Here is a 16,745-nt window from a genome sequence, read left to right as displayed (position 1 = left end):
GGATGAAAATAGAAAACTTACAAAGGCACATTATGCAAAATTGATAGGTAGAGCCTTTGTGCTTTCAGTGAGAAAAAAGTTTTCATACAAAACCCCAAGAATTAGAATGGTGTCGGTCTCAACTGGGGGAAAGCTGGGGGTTAAATTAATGATTAGCACACCAAACGAAATTTAAGAACTCCAAGGAAAACAAGAAATTGTCCTGGAAATAAGTAATCCTATCTGGAAGAGATGAGGAAGAACAGGAGGTGAAGGGAGAAGGGTGTGTAGGGAATACATGTGTTTGGGGTAGTACAGTGGTTAAATCTCTTCTTCTGTAATGGGACAGATAATTCCTAAAACTAAAAAAAAAAAGAAGAAAGAAAAATCAAGAAGCACAGCTGTTTAGAAATTTGAAGATAAATTCCAAAGGAATCAGCTACAAGAGTTCAAAACGGTTGGTTCCGGGGAATCTTCTCCGAGAGGAGCTTTTAGAACTATTTGATTGTAGATAAACTAGTTATTTTAACTAAAAAAGAAAAGAAAATATATTAAAGAAACAAAGTAAAACAATAGCACACTACATGGATAAGAAATAAAAAATTATATTACATATCATGAACTAATTTCCCTAATATTAAAAGGGTCCCATAAATCAGTAAGAAGATGAACACCATGATAGATAAATGGACCAAAAAACCCCCCAGAAATGGATCTTAAACTATGTACAACTTCACATTCATAAAAGAAATGAAAATTAAGACTACACTAAGATAATTTTTCACGTGTCAGACTGGCAAAGGTCAAAGGTTTGATAATCATTCTCTTGACGACATGATGCAGGAACATACATTGCTGGTATCAAGAGAGTGGTACAACCTCACCGGAAGGCAATTTAATAAAGTCTACCAAAAATTACAGTTGCACATACTCTTCAACCACATTCTAAAATTCTACCTACAGGTTTACTCCTAAATGTACAAATGGTAGATGGTGGATGGACAGATGAATAGTTAACTGGATGGTAGGTAGACGGACAGACATATGAGTGGCAATGGTAAAATAGAAAAAACAATTTTAGTATCACTCATTTGGCAACTGATAATTTTATTATCAGTTCTAATACTCTGAAGCTCCAATACTTTGGCCACTTGATGCAAAGAGCCGACTCATTAGAAAAGACTGATGCTGGGAAAGACTGAAGGCAGGAGAAGGGGACAACAGAGGACGAGATGGTTGGATGGCATCACCGACTCAAGGGACATGAGTTTGAGCAAGCTGCAGAAGATGGTGAAGGACAGGGCAGCTTGGCATGCTGCAGTCCATGGGGTCGCAAAGAGCTGGACATGACTGAGTGACTGAATAACAACATCAGAACCATGTGCCATATTTTATTGAAAAGATCTATGAAATCCTTATGTAACAGAAACTCTAGAAAACTACATATTTGCGTATACATATCAATCTAGACTTTAAAAGAACCAAGAAACTTACAGTGCCTAAAAAATATTTTCTGAGCAACTGAACAACAGCAAATTTTATTTAATAGGGATGAATTATGATATACACTTAAAGATAAAATATAAACCATAATACCCTACAACTTTTAAAAAAGAATATATACACATGTGGGCAAGTGCACAGATGTATATATTCCTGCATAAATGTTTATATTCATTTCCTGGAAGCATACAGAGAACTGATACCTGTGGGGAAGAGAAATCAACAGGCTGGTAGACAGGAATTAAAGAGAGAATCTCCATTATATACCATGCTGTATCTTTTCTGTTTTAAACCATGTAAATGTAATGAACATTAAATACTTAAATTTAATACCATTTCATGAATGTTATTTCAACTATGAAAATCCCTTTATAACGAATCCTTTAGTAATCAAAGCTATAATCTATAAAAATGTAAATAAATTTTGACTAGAAATATCAATATAGTGATACCCAAAGGTTTTCCTCTCTGCAAACAAAGGAACACTCACTCATAGTGACATGGTGAGAGAGCCATTAACACCCAGCAGACACATCCTGCTTGTTTCAATACACTGGCACTTCTTTGAAGTAGTAAACCCACTGGTAAATCCTACTATTAAAAAGAATAAATAAAAAGCATGGATTCTACACTTGATGCAAGATTTTTAAAAAATTGGGATGTAATTAATAATCTCTAAAAGCACCAATCTAGGGCAAAACACATCATAAATTCATAAAGAGATGTATATACCACTAACAGAAAAGTTCCTTTCTCGAAAGAATTTAGAACAAGACTAAATATTTAGTATTACTTACTATGCTATAAATCAAAATATCAAATTCTAGTTAAATGAACTGTACTTCTGTAAGAAACAAGGTGAAAAAATTCTCATGGTGCATTTTATAATTTTACAGAAATAGGATTAATAGATACTTCCCAAAAAGGAATATAAAAGCTGTATTATGAGGCATGTTAGCAAAACCCCAGCATTTCTGGTACCTCTTGCAAGACATTTCTTCAGTGTAAGATATTCTAGTATAGCATACTCTGAAAGAGATTTGATACAAACGCAGTCCTAAGCAGATTTTAGCTAGCAACACAGAGCTACAGGAAAACACAAAATAATCTTTATCATATTTTCACAATGGCAGTAAACAAAAAATTACAGATGTCCCTGGGGAAAGGCAAAAAATATAAAGCTTCAATTAAAGAGAAGAACTGTATCTTATATAGCTATTAGTATAATCAGTCAGCACAGGGGAGCCTGTGGAGCACTGTGGTGCTTGTGAGTGTACAGCATGGCGAACGGGGCCAGAAGGTGCAGAAGGTGATGCTGCGCCCATCAATGTCATCTTCAGATACTTGCAAAATAGATCACGGATTCGGGTGCGCCTTTATGAGCAAGTGAATATGCAGACAGAGGGCTGTATCACTGGTTTTGATGAGTATATGAACCTCGTATTAGATGACGCAGCAGAGATTCATTCTAAAACAAAGTCAAGAAAACAACTGGGTCGGATCACGCTAAAAGGAGATAACATTACTCTGCTCCAAAGTGTCTCCAACTAGAAATGACAGATGAAGTGAGAAACTATTTGGCAATACCGTTGGTTTTTTTAGGTGTCCTTTGTTAGAGATGTAGTTCTAAAACATGTATTCATATTGTTCTGCTCACCCTTATGTTATTACCAGATTACAATAAATGCTGTGGGACTGTTTTTATTAAAAAAAAAAAAAAAAAAACCCTTGCAAAGACCTTTAAGATAATAAAAGCTAACATTTATATAGATTCTTTATATGAGTAGGTGCTGGAGCCTGTATTATCTACACCTACATCAATCAAGTCACTTAATCTTTGCAACACACTTTTAAGATGGATATTATTACTGTCCTCACTTTATAGATGAGAGCACTGAGTCAAAGAATGGCTGAGTAACTTGTCCAAGGTAGGTAGCAGAGCTACTGTTACCAAGCAGTCTAACTCCAGAGTCCATTCTCTTAACCATCAACAACACACACCATAGTAAATACTTAAAATATGTGAGGTTTTTTTCTTCCAGAGTTTAAACAAATCTCCACTTCCTCACATGAATAAAAAAAACTGTTTGTCAGAACCTTGACTCTGCTTTCTCTCAAACACACTATTTAATTCACTAGCAAATCCTATCAATTTTATCTCTAAATATATCCTGAATCCATCCCACATCTCTCATCTGTAGCTGCACCATCACAAAGTGATCACTGTCCACTGCGTAGACTACTGCAATAACCAGTGGTCCTTCTTCCACTTTTGCCTCTAATTCATTCTCCAGAGTGATCTTTCTTCCATATGAAGAAATCATTTCACTCTTGACTTCCCACTGAATTTAAAGAAAATTTAAAGAAAAACTTACCACAGTCCTCTATGATCTGACTCCTGTTTAGTTCTTCAATCTTACTTCCTATAACTCTTCCACCATCACTTAAGCTCTCTAGCCACTGTGGACTTATCTTTTCACTCAACATGTCAAGCTTGTTCCCTATCTCTGGACTTTTGTTTTTACTTCTTCCTCTTCCTGGAATAACCCTTATTTCTCCACCCGCATACCTTCATGGCTGGCTCCTTGACATTTAGATCTCAGCCCAGCAGTTTAACTCAAAGAGACCTTTCCTGAGAACCCCGAATACTATCACAGTTCATTTTTCAGTTTTCTTTCACTCACAGCTTGCTGAAACGGTTTTTCATCCAATTCTTTACTTTATTGATATCAGCCAGAATGTAAGATCCAAGAGAAGAGAAACACATCTGTCTTACACAATGCCAAAATGACTACAACTACGCATGGTACACAGTAAGCACTCCATAAATATGTACGGAAAGAAGTGACAGTTAGGTGCACAGTCGTATCCAACTCTTTGCAGCTCCATGGACTGCAGCCTGTACCACACCTCTGTCCATGGAATTCTCCAAACAAGAGTACTGGAGTGGGTTGCCATTTCCTTCTCCAAGGGATCTTCCCAACCCAGGGATTGAACCCAGGCCTCCTGCACTGCAAGCCAATTCTTTACCAACTGAGCCACTAGGGAAGCCCATAAATATGTATGGAATGAATGAATGAGCAAGTGAGCACCAAATGAAGTAGCTGACTTACCAGAAATAATCTGCATTGGATAATGCTCACATTATGGGAGGCCTACTGCAACTGAAAATGGCTGAACCACAGTTTCCAACTCAAGCTCAGTAAAGCTAAAAAATACAATAGTCCAGATTGATATAAGGTTCAGCACAGTGATTTATCAAACGTATACAGCAACAAATTTCATTCTAAGGACCACACTTAAGAGGAACACTGACAAAATTAAAATATATCCCAAGTAAAAGATGAGAACAGCAGGCAACTGGAAAAAATACATCAGGTAACAAACATCTGAAGAAGCTGGGACCACTTAGACTAGAGAAGAGGAATTAAGTCCCAGGGCTTCCCTGGTGGTTCAGACAGTAAAGAATCTGCCTGCAATGTGGGGGACTTGGGTTCTATACCTGGGTTGGAAAGATCCCCTGGAGAAGGGAAAGACAACCTACTCTAGTATTCCTGCCTAGAGAATTCCTTGGACAGAGGAGCCAGGCCGGCCACGGTCCATGGGGTCGCAAAGGATTGGACATGACTAGCAACTGAGCGACTTTCTGCATTGGAGAAGGAATTGGCAACCCACTCCAGTGTTCTGGCCTGGAGAATCCCAGGGACAGGGGAGCCTGGTGGGCTGCCGTCTATGGGGTCGCACAGAGTCGGACACGACTGAAGCGACTTAGCAGCAGCAGCAGCAGCAGTGACTATATGCAGGTCAGGAAGCAACAGTTAGAACTGGACATGGAACAACAGACTGGTTCCAAATAGGAAAAGGAATACGTCAAGGCTGTATATTATCATCCTGCTTATATAACTTATATGCAGAGTACATCATGAGAAACGTTGGGCTTGAAGAAGCACAAGCTGGAATCAAGCTTGCCGGGAGAAATATCAATAACCTCAGATATGTAGATGACACCACCCTTATGGCAGAAAGGGAAAAAGAACTAAAGAGCCTTGAAAGTGAAAGAGGAGAGTGAAAAAGTTGGCTTAAAACTCAACATTCAGAAAACTAAGATCATGGCATCCAGTCCCATCACTTTGTGGCAAACAGATGGGGAAACAGTGGAAACAGTGGCTAACTTTATTTTTCTGGGCTCCAAAATCACTGCAGATGGTGATTGCAGCCATGAAATTAAAAGACGCTTATTCTTTGGAAGGAAAGTTATGACCAACCTAGATAGCATATTAAAAAGCAGAGACATTACTTTGTCAACAAAGGTCCATCTAGTCAAGGCTATGGTTTTTCCAGTAGTCATGCGTCGATGTGAGAGTTGGACTATAAAGAAAGCTGAGTGCAGAAGAATTGATGCTTTTGAACTGTGGTGCTGGAGAAGACTCTTGAGAGTCCTTTGGACTGCAAGGAGATCCAACCAGTCCATCCTAAAGGAGATCAGTCCTGGGTGTGCACTGGAAGGACTGATGTTGAAGCTGAAATTCCAATACTTTGGCCATCTGATGTGAAGAGTTGACTCATTTGAAAAGACAGTGATGTTGGGAAAGATTGAGGGCAGGAGGAGAAGGGGACGACAGAGGATGAGATGGTTGGATGGCATCACCAACTCAACGGACGTGAGTTTGGGACTTGGTGATGGACAGGGAGGCCTGGTGTGCTGCAGTTCATGGGGGTCACAAAGAGTCGGACACGACTGAGCAACTGAACTGAACTGAAGTGACTCACACACACACACACACACACATTAAGTCTGAGCAGGGCTGATAGTGAATCCTGAGTCCTTGTAAAAGAAGAAATGGCATGTTTATCTATTCCTGAGGGTAGACCTACCAGGTGTCTAGTTAGCATTACAATATTTCTTTAAAAATTGTTCTTCATTACAGAAGCTGAAAGAAAGGATGAAATTAAATTAAAAACTGGAGTGCAGCTGTCCTTCAGTCACTTAACAGTTTACATGCACTACTCACCACCAAAATTAAAGAGGAAAAGACAACTCTGTACTAGAGGGTGTCTATTGTTTACAAATATACAAAACCCAAGATGCATCATTATTTTGGCGTCTACTGCAACAGAAAAACCGAGTGCCCTTCCTAAGCTAAAGTCAAAACGGAATATGGAAAGAGGAGCAAATAAACAAAGAAGAAGGGGAATTTGAGAGGGATAAAAGATAAAATGTAATTCCCCATTAAAATGATGCTTACTATTTAGAGACATAAACAGTAAAAAAATTGTACCCATGGAATAGCATAAAATCTGTACATATAAGGGAAAATATCCCAAAATGAATATAGTTGTTGTCAGACTGATGATGTTATGCCAGTCCACAGCAATCTAAAAATACTACATTTAATTGGCTCTATGTCAATATTTATTGAAGGAGCGTAACAGGTATTGGGTTGGCCAAAAAGTTTGTTCAGTTTTAAGTAAAAATAAAAAACCTATTTTTCATTTTCACCAAGAACTTTATTGAACAACATATCCCATAACCGAACAAACTTTCTGGCCAACCTGATACATGGATGCTCAATTTACACTTTATTTCTACTTTTCTGTATGTATGAAAATTTCCATCACCAAAATGTTTTAAAACTAACAATGCTGTCTCTCTCTGTGTTCTATCAAAATTAAGAGCAACTAAATTTATATTTTTTTATCATAATGATATTTAAATTGCAAGACATGTAGAAAAAAAAAATTTCCTGAGCCATTTCATTTTGCCTTTACTTCTTCATGATTACAAATGCTAAATATCACTCACACTTTTATCAGCCTCATGGCCAAAGGTAAGAATCTTTTGCTGTCTCAACAGTTTGAGGGGGCAGACTGCAGAGCGCTTTCTTTGGTCAGCAACAAAACCCTCTCAGGGACAACCAGGTGACTAATCTAAGAGGGTTAATGGTCCTCTCACCTCTTATTATATATAAAGTTAACTTTAGATACAGAGGCTTCTTATAACAAGCAATTATAATGTTTTTATCTTATTTGAGGCACCGAAGAATAAGTAAATACTTCCGTAACACTCATTCTGTGACAGGCACTGTTTCAAATGCTTCACAAAGATTAACTCATTGAAATTCTACTCTCAAAAATAACAAATATCAAAAAGGCAAACAATTTTCAAAGCGACCTCTAGCCAAAAATCTTTAAAGAAAGCAAGTCATAAAATTTCAACAAAGGACATTCGTATACTGCAAAATTCCCCCTCTCCTTTCTACATTTGGCACAGTTTTCTTAGAGGGGGCATGTGGATCTTGGTGAGTCTATTCAACAACAGCATTATCTGTCAATCCCATCTGCTTCCTATCAAACAGAAGATGTGCCAGGGAGGCCTCAGGCCCATGGACAAGATTTTCCTCAAGGGTTTCTAAAGACAAGTATGGTGTTTTGCCTGCTGCTGCTAAGTCACTTCAGTCATGTCCAACTCTGCGCAACCCTATGGACAGCAGCCCACCAGGCTCCTCTGTCCACAGGATTCTCTAGGCAAGAGTACTGGAGTGGGTTGCCATTTCCTTCTCCAGGTGTTCTGACTAAAAAACTAAACAGCAATAACAAAAATGCTTAATTTTTTTGTGAGCTCTGTCAGGCTCTATATTAAGAGACTGACAGTACTATATCATTTAAATCAAATACTAGGCAGTAAAGTTAGCACTATCAATATTCTTATTTTACAATTGAGAAAAGTCAGATACCTAGTATACTCATACAATACAACTTAGGTGGCAATCAGGATTCAAACCAAAGCAGACTAGAGAGCAGCTTCTTAAACTTAAGGCTTAAGTGCTTAATGCATTAAAAAAACCTTTTCCTTCCTTTTTAAAATCAACGATATTCCTATAACTGTATGGGGACCCAAAAGGCAAGGGTACTAAATGTAATGTGGCACCCAGACAGGATCCTGGCAAAGAAAAGCTGGTGAAATCTAAATCAAGTCTGGAGCGTAGCTGGTAGAACAGCACCAATGTTGGTTTCTTAGTTTAGACCACAGTAACGTAAGAAGTTGACAGAGAGGAAACTGGTCAAGGGGTATGCAGGAACACTCTCTGTACTATCTTTGGAACTTTCCCATAAACCTAAAATTACTTCAAAATTTAAAATTTCTTTTAAAAAATTTAAGAGTAACAAGTCAGTCTCAGGTTTCTACCAAAATTAAGTAGAACACCCCTACCAACCAAAGTGTTGGCTAAAGCAAGGATTATACATTGGCTATGGAAAATCTTTCTACCTGTGATTTGGCCAATCATGCCAGGGTGGCTTGTAAGTGTATCCTAAAAATACCAAGAGTATATAAACCTGGAAACTCTGACCTAGTGGTTCTGTTTCTGAGAAGTTATCTTAAAGAAATAAGCCCAAATGTACAAAAATATTATTTTAAAAGATTAAAAATACTAACAAATAGGATCTATCAGTATGTTAAAAAATAATCCTCTATAATAGGAACAGGAAAAGTTATGTATTTGGAAATAATATAATTCTCCAAAATGGAAGATCAAGAGAGAAAAATCTTTGTGTATAAGCCTCATTATGGTGTTATTTATACTGAATATAAAAACAATCTGTATATCCAACAACAGAGAAATGGAACAAATCTATAGCAGTGGTTCTCAACCAGGAGAGAAAGACATCTGGCAATGTCTAGAGACATTTGCGGTCGTCACAACTGATGTGGGGAGAAGACAAGCCTGGCATCTAGTTAGAAGAGGCCAGGAAGGCTGCAAAACGTCCTGTGCTGCAGAAAGCCTTGCAGCAAAGAACAGCTCAGATGTCAACGGTGCTGAGGCTAACAGGCCTTCGTCTACAGGACGAAGTACCATACAGTCGCGTCAGCAAAGGACTGGGGGGCAACATATTTACAATTTAAGGAAAAAACAGCACACTATATTTAAGCTATTTGATTTTAAAGGCAATTAAAGAATCCCATAAGAATTCAATCCTTCACCCTCTCCCACACCCTTCTAAATAAAGCACCTGAAGCAGGAGAGGAGTAGATATATCAGGCTAGTTTCAGTCTTCCAAAGCGCAATGCACAGGGAAGTGGCACTGTGTCAGATTTCAAGGAAGCAGGCATGACAGAAGTGTTTTATCTTTAACTAAACTGTTGTTTTTTCAAACATGTGAAGGGATGCAAATTTCATCCCAGTGGCATAAAAATTATTTTGAGACATCTGAAAATCAACAGATGCAGAAAGAGGATTTGTCTAAACCCCATTCCCCATATCTATCTAAAGAGCAGAGTCTAAAAGAATTATCTAGACAAAAATGCTTCTTTCAAGGGAGATTTCCAATAACAGAGTAGACTAACGCCTATCACCTGAGATGAGAAATCAATAGTCACAAAACTATCATAACTGCCATCTACTTTCCTAAAGACGTATTTGTCTTTCCTAAAAGTCTCTTGTTTTGTAAGTGGAATAACACAACACCACAGCACATAAGTAAAACCTACCAGTAACACAAAGGTAAAGAACCAGAAACAACAGAGCAAAATTAATTCACCACTCTTTGTCTATGGTAGATCAAATTTTTTTTTTCTGGACAAAGCTGGAATAATCTGAGCAATAAAATAAAGTGGTATTGGATTATAAAACAAAGTATAAATACTCAAGTCCATACTGATAAAAATCAGTGATTGAAAAAAATGAAAGAATAGACAAACCTCCAGTGCAAATTCCAAGTATTTTATGTAGATAGACTATACAAATAAGTAGAAACTTTCCACCCTTCTAAGTGTAGACTGAGCATGGGGACTTCCTTTTCAAAGAGCACAACATGGAAAGGCGGGTAAAAAGAGTAACTTTACAGTGAAGAAACCTGACATATACTACTAAGGTGAGCAAGGTCAACGTCAATAGTCATAATCATATTCATTGTATGCTTTCCTGAAACAATATGATGAAAATAGCACTTGATCTCTGTAGTCTTCTGCCACAAACTCCATTACTCCAATCTAATCATGAGAAAGAACTAGTCAAATTTCAGCAGAGACATTCGACAAAATACCTGACTAGTACTCCTCAAAACCGTCATGGTCAAAGAAGTCTGAGCAACACACATAGCCAAGAAGGGCCTAAGGAGACATATGATTAAAAAGAATGTGGTTATATCCTAAATGGGACCCTGAATAAGTACAAGCTTTAGTTCAGTATTCAGTTCAACTGCTCAGTCGTGTCCAACTCTTTGCAACCCTAGGGACTGCAGCACGCCAGGCTTCCCTGTCCATCACCAACTCCTGGAGCTTCCACAAACTCATGTCCATCAAGTTGGTGATGCCATCCAACCTTCTCTTCCTCTGTCGTCCCCTTCTCTTCCTGCCTTCAATCTTGCCGAGCATCAGGGTCTTTTCCAATGAATCAGTTCTTTGCATCAGGCAGCCAAATTATTGCAGTTTCAGCTTCAGCATCAGTCCTTCCAATGACTATTCAGGACTGATTTCCTTTAAGACAGACTGGATTGCTCTCCTTGCATCCCAAGGGACTCTCAAGCGTCTTCTCCAACACCACATTTCAAAAGCATCAGTTCTTCGGTGCTCAGCTTTATAGTCCAACTCTCACACCCATACATCACTACTGGAAAAACCTTGGCTTTGACTAGATGGACCTTTGTTGGCAAAGTAATGTCTCTGCTTTTTAAAAAGCTGTCTAGATTGGTCATAACTTTACTTCTAAGGATCAAGCGTATTTTAATTTCACAGCTGCAGTCACTATCTGCAGTGATTTTGGAGCTCCCCAAAATAAAGTTTCTGTTTCCATTGTTTCCCCATTTATTTGCCATGAAGTGCTGGGACCAGATGCCATGATCTTCGTTTTCTGAATGTTGAGTTTTAAGCCAACTTTTTCACTCTCCTCTTTCACTTTCATCAAGAGGCTCTTTAGTTCTTCCTTGCCTTCTGCCGTAACCGTCGTGTCATCTGCGTACCTGTGGTTACCGACATTTCTCCCACCAATCTTGATTTCAGTTTGTCCTTCATCTAGCCCAGCATTTTGCATGATATACTCTGCATGTAAGTTAAATAAGCAGGGTGACAATATACAACCGTCACCTACTCCTTTCCCTATTTGAAATCAGTCTGTTGTTCCATGTCCAGTTCTAACTGTTGCTTCTTGACCTGCATACAGATTTCTCAGGAGGTAGGTAAGGTGGAAAATTTTTAAAGAGATGGGAGCTTTAGCTAACAATAACCAATACTGGCTCGCTCATTAATCGTAAGGGCTCAACTGGGCAGTTCCCCCTTAGGGCTTCTCATATTACTGCACACAGATAAAGCCTGGGGAGGTACAGTCAGCCCTCCATGCCCACAGATTCTGGATCTGTGCAATCAACCAACTACAGATTCAAAGTATTTGGGGGAAAAAAATTCCAGAAAGTCCCAAAAAGCAAAACTTGAATTTGCCCTGCTTTGGCAGCTATTTACATATCATTTACATTGTAGCAGGTATTACAAGCGGAGAAGGCAATGGCACCCCACTCCAGTACTTTTGCCTGGAAAATCCCGTGGACGGAGGAGCCTGGTGGGCTACAGTCCATGGGGTCACTAGTCGGGCAAGACTTAGCGACTTCACTTTCACTTTTCACTTTCATGCATTGGAGAAGGAAATGGCAACCCACTCCAGTGTTCTTGCCTGGAGAATCCCAGGGACGGGGAAGCCTGGTGGGCTGCCATCTCTGGGGTCGCAGAGAGTCGGACACAACTGAAGTGACTTAGCAGCAGCAGCAGCACGTATTACAAGTAATCTAGAGATGATTTAAAGTATACGGTAGGATGTGTGTATGTAAATAGTTTGCCATTTTATTGAAGGGATTTCAGCAATTGTGGAATTTGATTTTATGTGGGGAGTCCTGGAACTATTACCAAGGGATTACAGTAGTCACTTGAAAACTCTTTTATTTAATTAGCAATTGCTGGAAGCAGTTAGCTAGAATTCAGCTGTGACTGCACTGAAGAATTGATGCTTTTGAACTGTGGTGTTGGAGAAGACTCTTGAGGGTCCCTTGGACTGCAAGGAGATCCAACCAGTCCATCCTAAAGGAGATCAGTCCTGGGTTTTCATTGGAGGGACTGATGTTGAAGCTGAAACTCCCCCAAATACTTTGGCCACCTCATGCGAAGAGCTGACTCATTTGAAAAGAACGTGATGCTGGGAAAGATTGAGGGCAGGAGGAGAAGGGGATGACAGAGGATGAGACGGTTGGATGGCATCACGGACTCGATGGACATGGGTTTGGGTAGACTCCAGGAGTTGATGATAGACAAGGAGGCCTGGCGTGCCGCAGTTCATGGGGTCGCAAAGAGTCAGACAGGACTGGGCGACTGAACTGAACTGTTCCCTGGAGAGCCTGTGAGTAGTCTCTCCAGTTTTGACTATCTCAGGGTAGTCAGACTTCTTACATGGCACCTGGCTTTCCCCAGAGAGAATGTCCCAAGAGAACCACGCAGAAGCTCCATGGCCTTTTCTGAGTGTCACCACTGCTACATGCTGCAGGTTAAAAGCAAGTTACGAAGGCCAGTTCAGAAGGACACATGTACTATCTCCCACCTGCTGCTGCTAAGTTGCTTCAGTCGTGTCTGACTCTGCGACCCCAGAGACGGTAGCCCACCAGGCTCCCCCGTCCCTGGGATTCTCCAGGCAAGAACACTGGAGTGGGTTGCCATTTCCTTCTCCAGTGCATGAAAGTGAAAAGTGAGAGTGAAGTCGCTCAGTCGTGTCCCACTCCTAGCAACCCCATGGACTGCAGCCCACCAGGCTCCTCCGTCCATGGGATTTTCCAGGCAAGAGTACTGGAGTGGGGTGCCACTGCCTTCTCCAACCTCCCACCTAGGATGATTTAAAAACTTGCAGATGTACTAAAACTACTACATCTGGGAAAAGACTGGACCCTTACTTTGAAAAGGTTGAACTACAAAGATTCTGGATTTAGAAACAAATTCAGTTGAGACTTGATGCTTTTGAACTGTGGTGTTGGAGAACACTTGAGTTTCGTGGACTGCAAGGAGATCAAACCAGTCCATCCTAAAGGAAATCAGTCCTAAACATTCATTGGAAGGACTGATGATGAAGCTGAAGCTCCAATACTTTGGCCACCTGCTGCGAAGAACTACCTCACTGGAAAAGACCCTGATGCTGGGGAAGACTGAAGGCAAGAGGAGAAGAGGCCAATAGAGGATGAGATGGTTGGATGGCATCACCGACTCGATGGGCATGAGTTTGAGCAGGCTCCCAGAGTTGGTGATGGACAGGGAAGCCTGGCGTGCTGCAGTCCATGAGTTCGCAAAGAGTGGGACACGACTGAGCGACTGAACTCAGTTGAGTCAGGTAAAAAGCATTACTGAAATCCTCATTCTTTCCCAACTCAACTTCCAGAAATGTTACAAACCTCAGGAAGACAACAGTAAAACTGGAAATTCAGTAGTCCCTTACAGACTACTTAAGGAATACTCAACCAAATCATGTCATCCTACTAAGTCTATCTAAGACAGTCCCTGTCCATTCACACAAGACTTACAAAATTAAATATCAATAGGCATTCAAAGATAACCAGACACTGAAGGAAAAGATACAATATGCAAAACAGAAGCAAAGCAAGAACATAAACAAATCAGAGAGAAGAGAGAGAAACAAACAAAAAAAAAACCAAGAGAAATAAAGTGTATTGTATTCATGAAACAAGAATGAGATGCTACCAAAAGAAAAAAATTTTTTTTTTCCCAGAGAAAAAGAAAGTACTCCTAGAAATGAGGACAGATGTTTTTCAATAAAAGGTCACAGGGACTTTCCCAGCAGTCCAGTGGTTAAGATTCTGCCTTGGAATGCAGGGGGGTGTGTGTCCGATCCTTGACTGGGGAACTAAGATCCAACTTGCCATGGGGTACAGCCAAAAAGTATATAATCATAATAATAAAAAGATCACAAAATCAAGTAGGAAAAACAACCTAAAAAGGATGTCTCTGCACCTAACCCCCATCCCCAGTCAAATCCAACAACAAAGACTTAAAACAAGACAGAATAAAACTAAGAAATTGTTGGGATCTATCCGACTAACAAATATTCTAGAAAGAACACGAAAAACAAAGAGAAGAAACTTACCAAAGAAATGATTCAGAAAAGTTTCCCAACACTAAAAAGTATAAAATGTCAGGACTGAAAGTGCCTAATAACTGATGACAGCACAACCACAACCACAACAAAAAAGGTAACTGAAATCCCAAACACTGTAAGATAAAACCTGAAAATCCCCAGTGGGAAAAAACAGGTCACACAGAGAATCAGGAACCAGGCAGCACCAGAAATCTCAGAGCAGTATCTGATAAAGTAAAGAGCATGTACCTTCCTGTGGAATTGCTGGGTTACAGAATACTCACCCTAGAGGGAAGCATGTACTGATGCAATGTATTAAAAACATTCTGCAGAAGTTAAATGTATGGATCACACCACATGTACCACCATGAACCAATCTCAAAAAGAAAGCTAGCTGGAATAAAATACATACAGCGTGATGCTTTTTATGTAAAATTATAAAATTTACAAACCAATAAAGAGATTAGTTTAGACGCATGAATATACAGCAAAGGTATTAAAAACACACCAAAGTAGTATAAAAACTAAAATTACTATCAAGACTAACTTGATAATACTCAACTTCTAAGAAAGAGGAGATGGAATGAGATAATATTCAGACAAAGCTGATAACATTTTCCTTATGAGAGCAGTTTGAAGCAAAGAGCAAAATTTAATGTCCATGAAATCTTGATGATGGGCACATGAATTATGTCAAGAATCAAATTTTCACACTGCAAGAAAATTTTCATGCTGTTCAAAAAGCTGCATACTTTGATTTAATAAATTCACATCTCAGTACAGTTTCACTGAAACACAATAATTCTGCAACAATTTCTGTTATTATTAAATGGTCATCAATACCCACTTCCTGGACAAATGTTACAATAAAATTTACTCAACCCCAAAATATGAGTACTTGCTTTGCTCAATATGGAGTGTGAAAAAGGTATGTAAACATATATGTAGAACAGAAACTGTTTAGCCAAAATAAATGTCACTTCTGTTTTATCAGACGTCTAGTCTAACACTTACAAATAAAAGATCAACTCACTTAACTTTATCAGCCTACTAAATTTTAAGTGTTCTTTAAAATTATTTTCAAAAGAAAATAAAAAAGGTTTTTTTAATGTGAACAAGGAAATGGGATTAAAGCTTCACAGTGCTATAGGAAAGAAGACATGCAACTTAAAGTTTCAATATTTTTTCAAAATCCTGTTGTTTTTAAATTTCTCTATACTATTATCAAATAATGATCTGTGCACAAACAAATGCCCCATGGTAGCTTAATCTTCAGCAAAATATTGTTGTAACAAAAATAATCACTCATATTGATATACAAACTTACTCAATAAAGGATTTTCTAGTTCAGGACATAAAACACAATCATTATCTCTAATCCCTCCCAATACACCATCAAAACGTTAGTAAAGGAATTTTTTAAAGTACATAATAAACGACGACAACTTAGAAGGGAGAAGATGGAAGCAAGGTGTACGCCATCCATGGAGGGCAGTGGTGGTGGTATGTGTGCTCAGCTGTGTCTGACTCTCTGCCATCCCATGGACTGTAGCCCATCAAGCTCCTCTGTCTATGGAATTTTCCAGGCCAGAACACTGGAGTGAGTTGCCATTTCCTACTCCAAGGGATCTTCCCGATGCAGGGATCGAACCTGCGTCTCTTGTGTCTCTTGAATAGGCAGGTGGAGTATTTACCACCGCCCCATCTGTGAAGCCCCCTCCAACCACGGGTAGAGATATTAAAAATCTTTGGAAGATGTTAAGAAGGTGCAAGTATGGTAATTAACAAAACAGAATGAAAGGATTGGCAGTTTAGAATATGCAAGTAACAAATCGGAAGTGATGAGAGACTCCTAGACAGAATTCAGACACTGACTGTGTGTGGACACAGTAAAATGGGAGACTACACACAAATGAAAACAGAGGGGGCTAGCAGAAGTAACAGAGAACCATGAACCTCACCCTCTCCTCATACTGAAGGCCAGATCCAGAAAAGCTTCTATCAGACTTACTTTCAAACAAAAATCAGAAGTATTTTTTTCTCAAGAAACTTAAGATCAATGTTCTACTCATATTTAAGAGTGGAAAAACACCCTAGAATAATCAGATATATAAGGAAACCCAGCAGCATCAAATGCAAAGACCATGA

At 39.2% G+C, this 16,745-nt stretch overlaps 1 protein-coding gene and 1 pseudogene across 6 annotated transcripts in view; one reads left to right on the top strand and one right to left on the bottom strand.

Annotated features, from left to right (window-relative positions):
* Positions 1–16,745, bottom strand: part of PPM1B (protein phosphatase, Mg2+/Mn2+ dependent 1B) — a 108,918-nt gene that overhangs the window by 66,864 nt on the left and 25,309 nt on the right. The window lies entirely within an intron of this gene.
* LOC139185947 (small nuclear ribonucleoprotein E-like) lies at positions 814–3,197 on the top strand (annotated as a pseudogene).

This window comes from Bos indicus, chromosome 11 (genome assembly GCF_029378745.1).
Source record: "Bos indicus isolate NIAB-ARS_2022 breed Sahiwal x Tharparkar chromosome 11, NIAB-ARS_B.indTharparkar_mat_pri_1.0, whole genome shotgun sequence".
NCBI classification, from domain to species: Eukaryota; Metazoa; Chordata; class Mammalia; order Artiodactyla; family Bovidae; genus Bos; species Bos indicus.
This window is presented reverse-complemented; position numbering and strand designations above follow the sequence as displayed.